The sequence below is a fragment of the Pipistrellus kuhlii genome, unplaced genomic scaffold (genome assembly GCF_014108245.1).
Source record: "Pipistrellus kuhlii isolate mPipKuh1 unplaced genomic scaffold, mPipKuh1.p scaffold_m20_p_6, whole genome shotgun sequence".
Lineage (NCBI taxonomy): Eukaryota > Metazoa > Chordata > Mammalia > Chiroptera > Vespertilionidae > Pipistrellus > Pipistrellus kuhlii.
The window spans coordinates 27090515-27107222 of NW_023425562.1; the positions used below are offsets into that span (position 1 = coordinate 27090515).

At 47.9% G+C, this 16708-nt stretch overlaps 1 long non-coding RNA gene across 1 annotated transcript; it reads left to right on the forward strand.

Annotated features, from left to right (window-relative positions):
* Positions 1–1879: 1879 nt before the first annotated feature.
* LOC118707518 lies at positions 1880–12165 on the forward strand. Its single transcript, XR_004984301.2, has 3 exons — positions 1880–1913; positions 4853–4861; positions 11824–12165. It is a non-coding gene; the product is annotated as an uncharacterized LOC118707518 (long non-coding RNA).
* The last annotated feature ends 4543 nt before the right edge of the window (positions 12166–16708 follow it).

Consider the following 16708-nt stretch of genomic DNA (forward strand, 5'->3'; position numbering starts at 1 on the left):
CTTTCTCGTCGCTTTCACAGCCAAGTCTCCCCCAAGCCGGGTCTGCATTCACCGTCTCCCTCTCCTGACCCCCGGCTCGCTCCCCCACCTCCGCGCCACGCTGCCAAAACTGCCACCACTGACGTTTGTGTCGCCGGGGCCAGTGGTCAGCACAGCAGCGCCTGTCTCCTTCGCACAACCAGACACCTCTCTCTCCTCCCACAGGCCTCTCCCTTCCCTGGACTTAGTTAGGCCAGAGGCTGCTGGTTTCCCTCCTCTCACGTGGGCTGCTTCCGTCCACAGTTAGGGGTCCTGCCATATTGGTTTTTCCTTTGGGTTCTGTCCTGGATGCTTTTCTGTAGGCCCCACGCCCTTCCCCTAGGGACAGAGGTGAGAAGCAGGAGCAGAGAGGGGGAGGGGCTTTAGACAGGTTGGCTAAAAATCCCCAAGCGGACAGGATTTGGCCCTGCTTTCCACTTGAAACCCTAGCAGGAAGGTGAGAGGCAGGTGGACATTTGGCGTGTCGAGGCATGGAGGAAGCACCAGTAAGCATGCCTAGACACGTCAGCTCCCACGCGGTGTGGGAGGGACCCCGGCATGCATTTGTACCCACACGGGATGAGCCCTGCCTGGGGAGTGTGCTCCAGAAGGCTGGCAGGGCCGGAGTGGAGGGACCCTATGGAGGATGGTGGCCGGGTGAACTGCCTAGACCAGGGGTTGGGGTGAGGCTTGGATCTCAGTTGTAATTGAGAAAGGCCTGGGGTGGGGTGGCCATGCTCTTTACGGGGAGGGGATGCCCGTCCTGAGGGACAGGTCTCATTTCCCAGCTGGATTCCAGGGCGGGACCAGACCACCTCCCTCAGGGAAACCAGCTGGTGACACCCAAGACCCAATCCGAGGACAGTGGGTGGAATACAGCAAAGCCTCTGATACAGGAGGGCACCAGCCCTCCTTCCAGACCCAGGTGCCCTCCTAGAGAGGCACAGGGAGAGGAGGAAAATAGGAAACCTTCTATAATATACCCCCACGTCACCCAAAAGAGCTCATTCAACCAGGCAGGTGATGAAGTGGACTGGTTGAAAGTTTACTCATCCCCACTCCCGTGTTCATGAGAACAGCCAAGCAGTTACAGGTGATAAATAACCTGAATTTTCTTTGCACGTGTGAGTATAAAGTAAGAAATGTATTGATTTTGCAAGAAACGTGAAGGGATGTTTAAAATGTTTTAAAAATACACGCTCATTATAACAACAGTCTGTGGATCAAGGTGAAAAAATGTGTAAGATGTGATAGATATTAAGCAAGCAAAGAAGATAGCCTGTGTGGTTGGTTGTAACCAGGCAAAATCAAATGCGTTTAAGTAACAAAACTAGAAAAAAGTGCAGGGAAATAAAACCATCTCTGGCACTGTGGTAAAGATGTAGGTGGATTTTAAAATATGTTTACACACACACACTAAAATGTTTATATTTTTGTCATTAATAAAATAAAGTTATTAACTAATCCCCTTTATTAATTATTCTATATTTAAAAACAATGAATAAAATCATGTTTTAAATTTTTTTTCTGAAGCATTCTGTTGGTTACACTGTGGAGTGGGAGTATGCAAGGCATGAAAACTAGATGAGGAGCATGGGACCATGCCGGAAGCTGGCTCCCCCCACTGCCATCTGCCCCCAAAGACTCAAGTCCTTCCCACATGCAAACTGTGCCTAAAGGTCTCCTTCCTTGAGCATCTCTAAAAACGATTAAGAATCTCATTGATTCAGGCCTAAGTGTTGTTGGGGCTACTCAGGTCTGATTCCTCACAATTTGAAGATATGTGAATTAAAGAGACAAGTTAGCCCTGACTGGTTTGGCTCAGTGGATAGAGCTTTGGCCTGCAGACTGAAGGGTCCCAGGTTCAATTCTGGTCAAGGGCATGTACCTTGGTTGTGGGCACATCCCCAGTAGGGAGTCTGCAAGAGACAGCTGATCAAATGTTTCTCTCTCATCGATGTTTCTAACTACCCCTCTCCCTTCCTCTCTGTAAGAAATAAATATATATTTTTAAAAAGAGACAAGTTATTTGTCTCTCACACATCTAACATTCAGTGGTGGGGCAGGAATAGAATAATTAGACTTTCTGTCAAAAAAGTAGGGACAAGGGGGCCATATAGGAGTTACTGACCCATAGCAATTCTGAAATCCATTGGAGTACATTTAAAAATTACTTTTAATAGGACTCAGTCCTAATCATGCCTGGGAATGGGTCTCCTTGAATTGTCCTTCCTTTCCCGAGAAAGGTAGCCTGTGTTTGCAACAGAATTTCTTTCCCAGTCCTTCTGTCTGTAGATGTCTGAAGTTCAAAGGTTACTTTTTGTTTTGAACTCTCTCTGTCCCTTTCAGCCCAAGTTGGTGGTGGTTCTGTCAAAACACTTCTCTCACACCTCCAACTCTTTATCTTAGGCTGCTCCTGAGACTGCTGCAAAGTACTTAGAAGTCCCAGACTGGACAGTTCTTTGAGACTGTAACAAAGGATTTTGCATTTACACTCTTGGCTTCATATTTATTATTATTATTTTAAATTGCTTTCAGAGAGAGGAAGGGAAAAGGGAAAAAGATAGAAACATCAATGATGAGAGAGAATAACCGACCCTCTGCCTCCTGCATGCTTCTCACCAGGGATCGAGCCTGTAACCCAGACATGTGCCCTGATCAGGAATTTAACCATGACCTCCTGGTTCATGGGTTGATACTCAATCACTGAGCCACACCAGCTGGGCTTGGCTTCATCTTTAGATAATGTTATCTTATGAGGGCTCTAGATGTGACCTTTGCTCCAAAGCCATCTCCATCTCTCTCTTTCTCTCTCTCTCTTTTTAATTACTTACAAAGTTTTTCTTTATTACTAAGGAAAGAGAAGGGGAGATGCACATCTGCTCAACTGTGCTGGCCTCTGCCCCAGGCTTTCTGGCCAACTGTCAGAAAGATTTGATTCTGGGCCTCTGGAAAGCTTCCTCTGAAGCATTTTGCTGGTTTGGTCAAGGCATTCCCAATGGGGACCCATGCCTGGGTCGTGGGTTTGATCCCCAGAAGGGGGCGTGCAGGAGATAGCCAATCAGTGATTCTCTTTTGTCCCTGTCTTTGTTCCCTAGCATAGTTTCTTTCAAAGTCTAATTTCAAACTGGTAAGATTTTCCTGTATTTATTCAATCCCCAGAAGGGACATACAACTGCATTATTGCTGGTGATGTAGCCATTTTTTTTTTTCCCCATTGCGTGAATGGTGAATCATGGAGACTATTATATTGGTTTTCCTTGGCCGGAATCGAACCTGGCACCCTTTGGTCTGTGGGCCGATGCACTAAGCACTGAGCCAAACGGACCAGGGCTGCTGCTTCTTTTCTGAATGTTGGTTCCTGCCTTTTGCCCATTTTTTTTCTAGGTAGTTGCTTCTCTCTTCTGTCCCCATTTCTCCACCCCCAACTATACATGCTATATAAGCTCAAATAACAGACATTCCAATTCAATGGCTCAGTGATGTCACTGATGACACCGAGGCCTGGTCTGATCTGTCCCGTGTGCCTTCTGAGCTGTGCTTTCTGTCCTCAGAGGGGTCTCCCTTCAGGTGTCCAGGAGGTGGCAGCAGTTCCAAGCCTCACCCTGCACTACCCCTCCCACACCAGCAGAATATCATGACAGGGGGCCCGCTGGAGGCCAGGGCTTATAGTCTGTCAGGTCCAAGCTGTGCTTCCTGTACTTACCCCCCGGCTACAACTGTGGATGCCCAGAAAGCAGAGGTTGTCAAAATGTGCCAGAAGTGCTTTCCCAAGAGACCCCGCCAATCGAGCCCACCTGCCTCGCTGACCACAGGCACACCTGCCAGGTGCGGCCATGGACACGAGCTGGCGTTGATACGTTGGAGGCCTGTAATTTCACCCCAGAGCTATTGGGACCTTTTGTGGAAAAGCAAGCATCAGCCTAACTGACTCCATCTTGAGCTTGAACCTGATCACCTGAGCCCAGATAAGTCTGGGCGGACAGCCAAGCTCTAGGCTGCCAGCCCCGGAGGCAACCAACAGGCGGGAGCGGTAAGGACGCCAGGCACCTTCACGGACGCTGCCAGAGGCTCTGATTCAGGACTTTGAGAACGAACCTCCGGAGACCACAGCGAGTCTGACAAGTGCAGACCAAGGGAGGCACCTCCATGGCAGCCAGGGCAGGGGCGCCGGCTGTTGGCCCTCCTGCGAATGAGCGTGTCTGATGGGGTGGCTGTTGGTTGTCCTGGGGCTTGCTGCCTCCAGCTGGCTTGGCAGTCTTCCTTGCAAGACGTGGGCCCCCTGGACACCGAGGCGTCTGTGACTCCAAGTGACCAGTGGTCACTGCTCTGTGAATAGCCCAGACCAGAGGACACTGGGGACTCCTGGGCTTGCAGTTTGTTAACCCCCAATGCTTGTGTGTGTGCGTGCATGCGCGTGCATGTGTGCGCTGATGTGCTTGTAATCTGGACGAATCCTGCAGGTGGTAAAGGCTGAGTTGACAGCATAAGCACCGGGGCTGGCTCACTGTTGTTACTTGGTGTTGGGAATCTAGAAGGCCAGGCGGCCGCCTGGGGTCTCGGCCTCGATCAGGCATTCCTGATCCTACCTGGGGGTCCGGACATGCAGTGACTTATAGGGAAGACTGTGCTCGCAGCCAGGGTGCTCGGGGCAACGCTGAGTCTCTCGGTCCCGTGGAAGGGGGAGCTGTGCTGAGTTATTTCTAGGGAGAGAGGCATGCCCTCAGAGGGCAGGGGAGCATTCTGCTCACATGCAGCCTGAGGAGCACTTCTCTAGGGCGCCCCCTCTCGTCCCCCGGCATCTTCTTCAGTTTGTAATGTTCGGTCTGTAGAGTGGGGGCCGGTGCTGGCGCCGGGTGTGGCGGGTGGCAGCTGGGCAGAGGGAGGGCGGGGCCGTGGGCAGCTTTGCTTGGCACCCACCGTGCACGGTTCTCTGGACTGATTAGTTCTCTTCAGCAGAATGTTCTCCTGCTCTCCCCGGTAGTTTCCACTCTTCAGCTCTTTGCTCTGCAAAGGCCCACTTCCTTCCCATCCGGGGAAGTCAGCTGTGTCTACACCGGCCACACAGCTTGCGCCAGTCTGCCTTCGGCACTTCTCCCCGCACACCAGAGTGGGTTTGCAAGCTCTTTGACGTGCCTCGTACCCAGTGCCCAAGTCCTTCCCCAGACATACCGGGAATCTGGGCCGAATACCCCACGGGACCGCTCCGTTTCCCGGCCCCTTGCAGTCAGGGTGGGGCTGCGCTCCTGCTTGTGGCCAATGGGACCGGTGTGACCCTGGGCGGGATGTCGCGAGTCACTCCCTACACACGCTCTGGTCTCCTGCCTCTGTGGCTGAGGGGGCCGCAGAACACGGGTGCCCTGGGTTGAACCAAGAGCAAGTGCCGCACAGAATCACCGGAGTCTGGAAGAGTAAGAACTGCATTCTATTTAAGTTTGCTTTTTTGCACTCCAAGTGCACGTGCTACGTTCCTCACGTTAGTCAAGAAGGACCTTTTCTTAGAGGTCCCCCCTCCCATAGTCCCTCAGAGTCCTCTTCAGTAGCAAATGGGGGGTAGGCTGCAGGAGGGTGACCTCTGTTTGCTGGGCACACACCTATCTTCATCTGGAGCTCTTACTTTGGATGCAGTGGCCAGCTGTGTACCCCAGAGCCTGACATGCATTTTACGGCCATGGCGCAGCCCCCCAATCTTTCTCCCTCTGGAGCCCTTGGCCACACAAGCACAGGCCTGTCACACCGCATCCCCACGGAGGCGAACGTGCGGTCAGGAGAAAGGAGGAGCATTTGATACTGCACACCTTGGTTACTACATGAGCCTCCCCAGATCAGAATCATTAAAAGCTTTTACCGTATACCACACACCCACAGACTAGCGTTTCTTTCTTAGAAGGACTCGGTGCTAATTATAGCTAGGACCTAGCAATAATTTGTTTTGAGGACTAAATTTCTCCAGAGGAGATCTCAAATCCAAGACTTAAGATCTTCTTCCTGTAGGACCTATCGTACCCCGGGGCAGACAGGTGTAACTCTAGGTGCTCCTGCTTTGAAGATTTCCAATGCCAACAACTCTTCTTTGTCTGCAGCATCCCATGTTTATACCCTTTGGAACAAATAATAGCAGCTATTGGTATCATATAATTGTAGGTACTATGAATCTTAAGTGCTTGATTCCCTTTGTAGTATATATTGATATTTAACAATTAATTTTAATAGAGGATAGATTTTATTCCCCTTGAACTTTAGCTTCTGAGAGATTTGAACCCGCATTGCCATACTTCATGAGAAACTAAACGTTCATGGAATTACAAAAGGGAGTGTGACTGTTTGGGCCCTTATTCAGGTAAAACCTGTAGCTATAAGAGACAGGGTTGATCCAGGGTTGGCCTCACTCCCAGCACCCAGCCTGGCTCTTCCCAGTCCCTGGCCTCGCTCCCAGCACCCAGCCTGACTCTTCCCCAGTCGCAGGTTGGGACTGTCGGGTGGCAGCTTGGGGATGGTGCAGCTGGAACCTGCCTGAAGAGGCGCTCGGTGCTGCGTTTGTGTCCCCATGTGACCTCGGTGTCCTCCCCAGGACCTTATTCCCGGAGGGCTCCCCCCAGCAGCTACCCGGTGCTCACGCTTCACAAACAAAAAGGGCTCATGTTGATGACCCTTGTTCCTGGGGAGGACGCATGCCTTTGTTACTGTGACATTTCACGTTGGCGTTGGCAGATGCCAGCCACCGTGGGCAGCAGCAGTTGGCCACAGGGGTGGGCGTCGGAAAGCTGCGCGCTCGGCCTTGATCAGCCCCTCTCCTGGGTGACGAGAGACTCTATGTCCCGCTGCGGTCACGGTCACGCACAGGAGAGGACAGATGAATGACTGCTGAGCCAGGGGGCGGTTCCCGGTGGACAGATGCCATGGCTGTGTGGCCACCAGGTGGCAGCATTGGCCAGGAGTCATGGAGGCGGCTGGCTGAGCGTTTAACATGGGAATTTTATGTGAATGAAACGCATCGCTCCGGCAGCCTCAACTCGGCACAGTAGCAATTATTATAACGCTGCGCAAAGTGTTTATTTGACACAGCAGCTGATCATTGGAAAGCCCATATACCTTAAAGGCTGTAAAGGAATGGCTTGCTTTTATGAAAATATCCTCTTGAAGTCGATCCCGTTTTAGATAACATGTTGATTTGAAAACTCCCCTCAAAGACCTGTCATTTAGGATTTGGTCCAAAAAGACAAGTAATACACAGTATCCTCGTAACCGTTCAGTAGGTTGGAAAACAGCACTTAGTTACTCGTTTTGGCTCGTTAGGGCGGGAACGCTAGTTTCATGTGCAGGTAACGGAGCACAAATTGCTTAAACCAGAATGTAAATCGCCTTTCCCTCTATCTAACAAGCTGAATTACTCCAATTCAACAACAGATGTCTCTCCCAGCAGAACGAGTCTGAGGGCGGTCCTTGGCACAGCGAGCCCCGTTACTGTCCGTAGAGGATCTCTTCAAGGGTATTTAACACCAAAGTGTGTTTTGAGGTCATGGTCCGTGCAAAACAACGGAAACGCTAGTTGAAAACTCTTATCAGTTTCCTATGGCTGCTGCAATACAGCCACAAACTCGATGGCTTAAAAAACACACACCAATTTTAAGTTTAGAGGACAGAAGCCCCAAATCAGTATCACCGGGTAGGGCTGCCCTTTCTCTGCAGGCTCTTGGGGAGCATCCATTCCTTGCTTCTTCTAGCTTCCTGGGGGCTGCTGGGGTTTCCTGCCTTGTGGTTGCATCGCTCCAATCCCTGCCTCCATCCGTACACACCTTCTCCGCCGGCATCAAGTCTTCCTCTGCATCTTTATTAGAAGGGCACTGTGGCTGCCTTGAGAGCCCCCTTGAAGAATTAAGGATAACCTCTCCATCTCAAGGTCCTTAATGGTCACATCAGTAAAATGCTTTTTTGCCATTTAAGGTTCTCAGAATGAGGGCAGGGATATATCCTTTTTTCTTTTTTTTTTTTTCCTCCCCCCCCCCCCCGTGGGTGGGGAGCATTTTTCACCCTTTTATAAAGTCAAAGCTGCCTGGTGAAGTTTAACTAGAGCAAGTAGAAAGCTATGCCCACGTGAAAGCTATGGTTTTAGGAGCGCTGAAGCCTTAATGGGGGATTTGATGTTGTGTGGTGGACATGCAATGCAATATAGAGAGGATGTACCATAGAGCTGTACACTGGAAACCCATGTAACTCTATTTCAGAACTAAATATCTTCATTCTTCAAAAACATATACCAGTAGGCACCCCTATAAAATCTCAAACTCAGGTTGGAGCAGAGACTCAGATAACCCCCCGCTCAGACCCGGAGCGGGCGTCTTGCCGGGGTGGGGAGTGAATACAGCTTTGGAAAGGCTGATTCTGCTGCACGGCCCTTGGTGTCACTGAGGTGCCTTGGGGAGTTCACGGCTTCTGGCAGCCCAGACACTCAAACCCCGGTGGAAATTTGCTGGGTGGTTTAATGTTGGATCAGGTGTTATTCACTTATTTACTCTTTTAATGCAGGGATTGCTTGCAACTTTAGGTATGGCCTTGGGTGCCACACTATGTTATGGTGACCGGAAGGCTATTGAAACAAAGTCATTTGTTCAGAGGTGAATGTTTATCTTGAATGGGAAGAAATAAAATTATTTTGAAGGGATTTATAAAAAAAAAAAATTGAAAAATTTTAATTCAGAATGCATTGTCTCATTGATAAGAAAATGGTAATTGACTTTTAGTGCAGTGAACACTTTTGGTCATGGAAAATAACCTGAGTTCTTTAAAGTATCATACTTTCTCCCTGTCTGGGTGTTTCAGTTGGTTGGAGTGTCGTCCATACACTAAAAGGTTCCAGGTGTGACTCCCAGTCAGGGCATAGTCCTGGGTTGTGGGTTGCCAGGGGCAACTGATGGATATTCCTCTCTCATATTGATGTTTCTCTCTCTCTCTCTCTTTCTCTCTCTCTCTCTCTCTCTCTCTCTCTCTCTCTCTCTCTCTCTCCCTCCCTCCCTCCCTCAACAAAAACGTATCCTCAGACGAGGATTAAAAAGTAAAAGTAAAATAAAGTATCATTACTTTCTTTTTCAGTTGTTTTGTAATTATTCAATATGGTTAAAAACACTATTTTTTCTTCATTTACTTTTTTTGTTCCCTTTTTATTTACTGCACCAGATGGTATAGTTTAAAAAATATTTATGGTGTTATGAGTATGTATTTAAACGTATACTTTCTCCGTGTTCGATAAGAGTGTTATTTTATTGAGATATATCTAAATGAAGGATGCGTATAGGAAAAGGTGTTTACATATACACAAATCATTATTATATGATGGTGCATTTATAACAAGAGGTGTGTTATTTAGCCTTTTACCAACCTTTATGAAGGTCAGGAAATTGACATTTTGTTGATTCACAAGCTTCAGTCCCATAGCCAGTTAGCACAGCCTTTTCTATGCTGTGTTAACTGAGCACTTGTTGAAGGTAGAATTGGCTGTTCAGTACATAGCAAAAGAAAAGTTATCCAATACATTTATGAAATTGCTCTTTTTTTTGTGTGCAACTATCTGTCTATTGGGTAAGAGGGTAATACCATTCAGGGACCAATGTGGGACTTGTTTAAGAATCATGGAATTTTAGAACACTCTTAGGAGATTGTCTTAAATACCTCATTGGTAGTGAGGAAATTGAGGGCCGGTTTTTCAAAGCCACACAGATAATTAGTGGAAGACCACCATTCTGGAATTCAAATTTTTTTTTTTAAAAATATATTTTATTGATTTTGTACAGAGAGGAAGGGAGAGAGATAGAGAGTTAGAAACATCGATGAGAGAGAGTCATTGATCAGTTGCCTCTTGCACACCCCCTACTGGGGATATGCCCGCAACTAAGGTACATGCCCTTGACCAGAATCGAACCCGGGTCCCTTCAGTCCCCAAGCCGGCGCTCTATCCATTGAGCCAAACTGGTCTCGGCTGGAATTCAAATTTCTTAATAACCTGTTCAGGGTTTGCTGTTCTCATCACATCTTTGTATTAGGGTGGAATTCTGTTTGTCAACCACTGTACCACGGCAAGCTGGTACCGCAGACGCATCACAGAGTTATTGCCCAGGTTAGATAACGTATAAACTTCTCTCGTCAGTAATGCTCGTGAGTAATGTCTGTCAGGCTGCCTTTGAGCTGAGCCGGCGGAGGGAGATGACACGGAGCGGGGATGACTTGCTGTGAGTGAGTGGCATTGCTTCCAGCTGACACCAAGGAAGCTTGCCCATTGACTGGGATGAAACAGAAGTGAGTTTTACTCCCAAGGTGGCACAGCTCTGAAGGGCAACAGCGTTAAAGTTGTTGCTGATTTGTATGATGTTGTGAGACGTCTGAGCCTTTTGAGCGTGCCATCAGAGGTCCTGGTACTTGACAATGTGATGAGGGTTCAAGAAACGGAGAACTACTGATACGGTGACCACTCAGTGGCACCTTCCAACTCTGAAGTCTGTGAGTCTATGCTCCTTAGGCACGGTGGTATGGATTATGGGGGCAATGTGAATGGGGACTTCAATGACAATGATTGGTTGAACTGGCGCTCTCATTTTCTCAACATATTATATTAAAAAAAAAAAGCTTTCTCTACTGTGCATACACTTTCAGAGGACACTGTCAGTGATAGCTTAATACTTCCTTACACTATTCCAATAAACCAAATTTAAATTCTTTCTTTTTTTTTTTTTTTAGTGAATAAGTTGAGGCCAAGAGAGTTTAGTGACTTGCATAGAAGATTCTATCTCCAGACCGGCCTTCTTAGCCTTTACCCACTGTCATCTTGTGCTTCATAAAGTTTCAGGAGGGAATAATTGAATGCTCTCTTTTGTTCTTTGAATTGTGGCCACTCCCTGATTTCAGATACTCTTAGGTACAAGCTACACATAAAAATCTACGTTGAATTGGCAGGAATGCTTTGTGTGTGTTTTTAACTTATCCCCAAACAAAACTGGGTCTTGTGCGGAAACTACAGCTTTGCTCTTTCCCCCGTGAAAGACTCAAGTTTTACTCTCTTGATAGTAACAGTGATGAAACGAAGCCCAAGAAAACGTTGATAAAGGGCTCAACTACCCTGGTGGGGCTACTCTAAGGGAGGCTTTAAAACTTGCAAAACTCAAGTGAAACAGACGTTCTCAGACCCCAAATGCTGCTCTCAGAATACTTACCGCTGCCTCTGAGGTCAGCTCAAGGAGACTGAGAAAGAATTCTCAGGAGATCTGATGAAAAAGGGGTGGGGTAGGGGCCTGCTGGAGACAAACCTTAAACTTATTCAGGTGCTATAGCAACTCTGGGTGGGGACGGGAGCCAGGCAGGATAGATATTTCTGTAACAGGATTTAGACGTTTCCGCAGGCCTTCTCCACCTCCACACCCCTCGTTGCTTTCTTGAAATGCTATTCCTTTTGGGCTCAGGCTTTGCGTGTGTTTAGGTCACCAGAATTGCGAAAGATGGTAAAGGGAAATAGACTCATTCCAAAGGTCTTTTGTCAAGAATGATGTGATTGCATGTTTCTTTGCAGTCAACATCATCTAAGACAAACAATCGGGGGTTAGGGGAGGTGGGAGGTAGGGTGTGGTTTTGGCCATGAGTCCTGTACATACCTTATCCAGGGGTGAGGAAGAAGAGGATTCCTAAGTGAGGATGGCAGATGCCAATGCTGATTATTTCAGAGATGGGTCTAGGCCACGGTGAGGCAACAAAGGCAATGTGGTCAGTAGAAATGTTGCATTTGAATTTATATGGAAGCAAATGAGTGAGTGTTGGTGACAGGATGTAAGCTGACAAGGTCCTTGCATCTGAGGGGGCTAGCAAGGCTGGTCCCCTACCCAAACAGTTTTCCCTGACTTGTTTGGATGGCGATTATCAGTAGAATGAAAGTAATTTATGTAGTAGGAGAGCAACGTTTCATGTCTTGCCAAGAAGTCTGTATTTACCTACTGAAGATTTATTGTACTAAGAATTTGTCCTTTGGCTCTATCTCTCCTTTAGAGATTAAGAGGAACAAAGAAATACACTCCTCTGGACAGACCTCCTAATTAGTGTCTTGTGTATAAAAAGCATTGCCCAATTAATAAACTTGCTACAGTTCCTCGAGGACTTGTCGTCCTCCCGACCCCGCTCTTCTGTCTTTCTTTTCTCAATTCCCACCTCCCTACCTCAGCCCGGTTCAACCTGCCAGGCTGGCCCCGGCAAGTGAGTTTATGTTCATGTTCAGAAAGAAAGAAAAGATGAAGAGTATAAGGGAGGAGACTGAAAAAAACCCCAAAAAACCCAAACCCCAAAAACCAACAAAATCCCAAAACATTAGAAAGCATCCTCTGCCTAGGTAGTCACCTGCCCTTTCTCACCCTGAATACTGTTTCTTTGTATTTTCTTTCATTTCTCCTGGGCCCATCTCTGACCACCTTAGACGCTCCAACTTGACTTACTGGATTGGATTTATTTGGGTCAAATATTTTGAAGTTTGGGGTTTCCTCCTTTTTGTCTCTGGAAGTCCCCGATAGTAACTCCAAAAGTCCGACTTGAATATTTATGACCTTGCATATTCCTGCATATACCGAGAACCAGCTCAGGGACTCATCTCATAGTGATGGGGGAAAATAAGACATTTTTGGGGGGCTAGCAAACTGAATCTGTGCCAGTAACCTAATGTGCATTCTTGATAGCCTATAATTAAGTCACTGCCCCTTTCTCCACAATCTGGTCTTGCAAGACGGGTTTACCTAAATGCTCACATTTTACAGAGGCCATGAACCATGAATAATACACAACCCCCAGAGGGGGTTTTCAGTGCTGGCACCAGGCCAGGCCTTTAGATGTGGTCTCACGGGCCCCCATCCCAACACACAGGGCTTTTTGCAAATCCTGTGAAAGGTCCGGAAGTCCCATACATATTTGGGGGACAAAGAAAACAAAGGGATATAAAGGGGGAGCTTCCTCCATATTGATTTGCTCAGGATTTGGAGAAAAACAGTCTCCCCCCTGAGTCACTGTACTAGAACATGGGAAACATCTGGAAAAAAAAGGATTTTTCCTGAATCTCCGGGATGCCTGCATATTTTTTGGTCGCCTGATAAAGTCTGTAATGATAGGACAGGAAACCCAGAGGCGGGTAGCATGCTCACACGGGCAGGCTGTGCGAGGTTCAGATGCTGAATCAGATTCCAAACGCAGCCGAGAGGCACGCACTGAGGCGGGGGTGGGCAAGGCTGTGTTGGGATGGTCTGGCTCAGGGAGTGAAGGAGCAGCTCTGCTCTCTCTAGGATGGATGCCATTCCTCAACAGCAATCGTTTTAATGGCTCACAGGAGGAACAATGGGCTCATTGTAACGTGAGTCTGAGGCCAGCGCTCACGAGAAAGGCTTATTTGCCAGCATGTTGAATTTATCCTGTCTGAGCGGCTCCTCCTCGCTAATTAGCTAAGTGAATCTGGAAAAGTGCATCCAACTTTCCTCATTTGGAAAATGAGGCTTTTGGCAGCGCTGCCTCCTAAGGTGACTTCTGGCGCTCGCGCTTCCTTCTGCCCCGGCAGACAATTCCTGGAAAGAAGAAAACCACACGGATCTGCTTTCCAGTTTTAGCTCCCAAACAGCCAAGGCTGTCAACCTTACAACGTTCCCGAAAAGCCAGGCGATACCTGTCACAGAACGTTTATGTTTTGGGTAGAGCAGCATGTACTCAGTTCAGGCTAGAGCAGCTTCAGCAAGGTTATTGGCATGAAGTTGTATGTACTTTTAAAAAAGGCATCCTCTGCCCGTGTCTGCCCTTCCTCGTCCTCAAAGGTGCTCCTTTCTATTTCCTCTCTATTCTCTTTAAAAAAAAAAAATCTATTTTATTGATTTTTCTACAAAGAGGAAGGGAGAGGAATAGAGAGCTAGAAACGTCGATGAGAGAGGAGCATCAACCAGCTGCCTCCTGCACACACCCCACTGGGCAACCAAGGTACATGCTCTTGACCAGAATTGAACCTGGGACCTCTCAGTCCGCAGGCTGACGCTCCATCCACTGAGCCAAACCAGTTTCGGCTGTTTCCTCTCTATTCTTATGGTTCCACCTGAGACCCTCCAATGGGACTTACTGGATGGGATGTTTTGGGCTTCCCTGGGTATTTCTCATGCCATTTCTCTCTGCCCCTGGGCTTACTGGTTAGGAGCCGGTTATCTGAGCACGAATTAGGAATCACTTCTCTAGTCTTATTTGCACAGTCTAACTCCCAGTCCTGACTGAAGATGATGTCAATATCCCATTATAAGGAAAGAGAGGAACCTACAGGGACGTGTTTGTAAGGCCCCAGGAAGTGGACTCTCTCCCTCTGACAGGCATGATGACCCTGAAATAACACACTGAGGACCAACGCTTTTATGTGGAGAAACACTTGGTGTTCATAGTGCTGTTGCAAAAACTCTGCCTGTTACCCCAGTGGAGCGAGGCATGGAGAATGCAAAGCAGTAGTGGAGCCGTGGCTCCTCCCCGCCCCCTCTCTTGCTGCAGGAGGGTTTGGCACTAGGAGGAAAGGAGTTTGAGTCCGGGTCTTGCTAACTCCTGGCTATGTATGTGACCTTGGCAAGTCATTTACGTTTTGTGAGCTTCAGTTTCTTCCTCTGTAAAATGGGTTTAATGAGTTTGATCCCGATTCTGATGTGAGGGGTGTTTTTCACTCCGCCAAGCAAACAATTCTCCATCACCAGATGGGCGCTCTGACACTGTTCACCTGGTGACAACATTCAATGCCTGAGGTAAGGGCTCAGTCCCACAAGACTGCCCCTCAGCAACCCCCCACCCCCCACCGCATTCCCTTCAAGTGACAATCATAATCCAAGTTGTCACCTGTGCTTCTGACCTGATATAGTAGGCAGCCAGACAGACCTGAGCAGATAGGAAGGAAGGCCAGGTACAGAAGTCACCAGGCAGAAAGCCCCGGGCCCCTAGAAGTTGTAAGGTGGGACCTTGCCCTCAGCATGAGCTTTCCGCCCTTAGCATATTGTTGGGCATGAAGTTCAGACCCCCTGACCTTTCATGTCGCGATCACACAGTTTGGACTCTCCCCTGGCATGTCACAGGCATGTGGTAGACCCCCTTAGAAGAGGAACAAGGGGGTTCCCCCCCCCCCCCCCCCCCCGGAGAATAGCCTCATAGGACTCCCAAGTCCTTGCACAAACCACTCCTATAGGCATAAAGCCCTCAGGGCAATGATGTGGTGATCAGCCTCAAATAATCTTAACAAAGTCTTGGGTCTAGACCATAGAGACAGAATTCTGTTTAAATTCTAGATAACATCTAGGCCTCACAGAAAAGCAGCAAAAACAGACAAAATGACACCATGGCCAATATCAGGACCAGCTGCAATGACTTAATGAGCCCCTGCCCTGGTGCTGACCCATCAGTGGTGATGATGACCCTGAAACAACACACCTGGAGAAGCTGATGACTATTCTATCAAGGCCTCTCCTAAAACTCCCTCCTCTGGGAAAACAGACAAAAAGCTCTTTAAACAAAGGACCCAACTCTCTCTCTCACTCACTAATCCCCACCCCCACTGCCTTATCCTCTCACCCTCTCACCCTGAGCTTTCTCCCGCTTGCTCAGTCCCTCAGGTGCTTAGCGCCTTTGCTTTCTTTCCCCTTAGCCCCCAGGGCCCTTCTCTTGCCTCTGTGACTTTTTCCTGAGTCCACGCAGCCCAGCTGGCTCACTTCTTCCACAGCTCACTTCTACCTCTGTGACTTTCTATATCCACTTTTGCTCAGGTTTGAGTCTTGGCTCTGAATTCTTTTTTAGCCCAAACTCAAGGACCGGAGTCTAACATTTGGTGCCTGTTTTCCCTTAACAGATCCACTGGCTATAGGTCAGATTCCAACTACCCCCTCCTTGCCAGTGCAGCTCACAGAACTCAGAAAAATGCTTTGCTTATAGTTTACTGGTTTATTATAAGAAGATGTAACTCAGAAACAGCCAGATGGAAGAGATGCAGAAAGCAAGATGTGGGGAAAGGGCCCTGTGCTTCCATGCTCCCTCTGAGCACGCCACTTCCCCCAGATCTCCACATGTTCCCTGGCCTGGAAGCTCTTTGAACCCCATCCTTTTGGGTCTTTATGGTGGTTCATCACCAAGATGCAACCGATTAAATCATTGGCCATTGGAGAATGAACTCGATCTCCAGCCCCTCTTCCCACCCCAGAACTCAGGGTGGCCTGGTTAGAGGGACTGAACGTTCTAAGTTGGTTCCCCTGGCAAACAGCCCCGATCCTTAGGCGCTTTCCAAAGGTCACTTCATGAACATAAACTCATGCGTGTTTGAAAGGTACTTCTTACAAATAACAAAAGAGACCTTCATGGCTCAGATCACTTAGGAAATCCCAAGAGTTTTAGGAGCTGAATAACCAAATATACTTTTATTTTTTATTTATTTTTTTTATAATATATTTTTTTATTAAATTATTATTTTTGTACATATACCAATGCCCCCCCCCTGTCGTACATACCCTCCCTCCCCAGAGTTTTGTGTCCATTGGTTGTACTTATATGCATGTGTACAAGTCCTTCGGTCGATCTCTTATCTCCCCCAGATCTCCCCAACCTCCCTGCTGTAATTTGATAGTCTGCTTGTTGCTTTACTGTCTCTATATCTATCTTTTGGTTCTTCAGTTTATAATGTTCT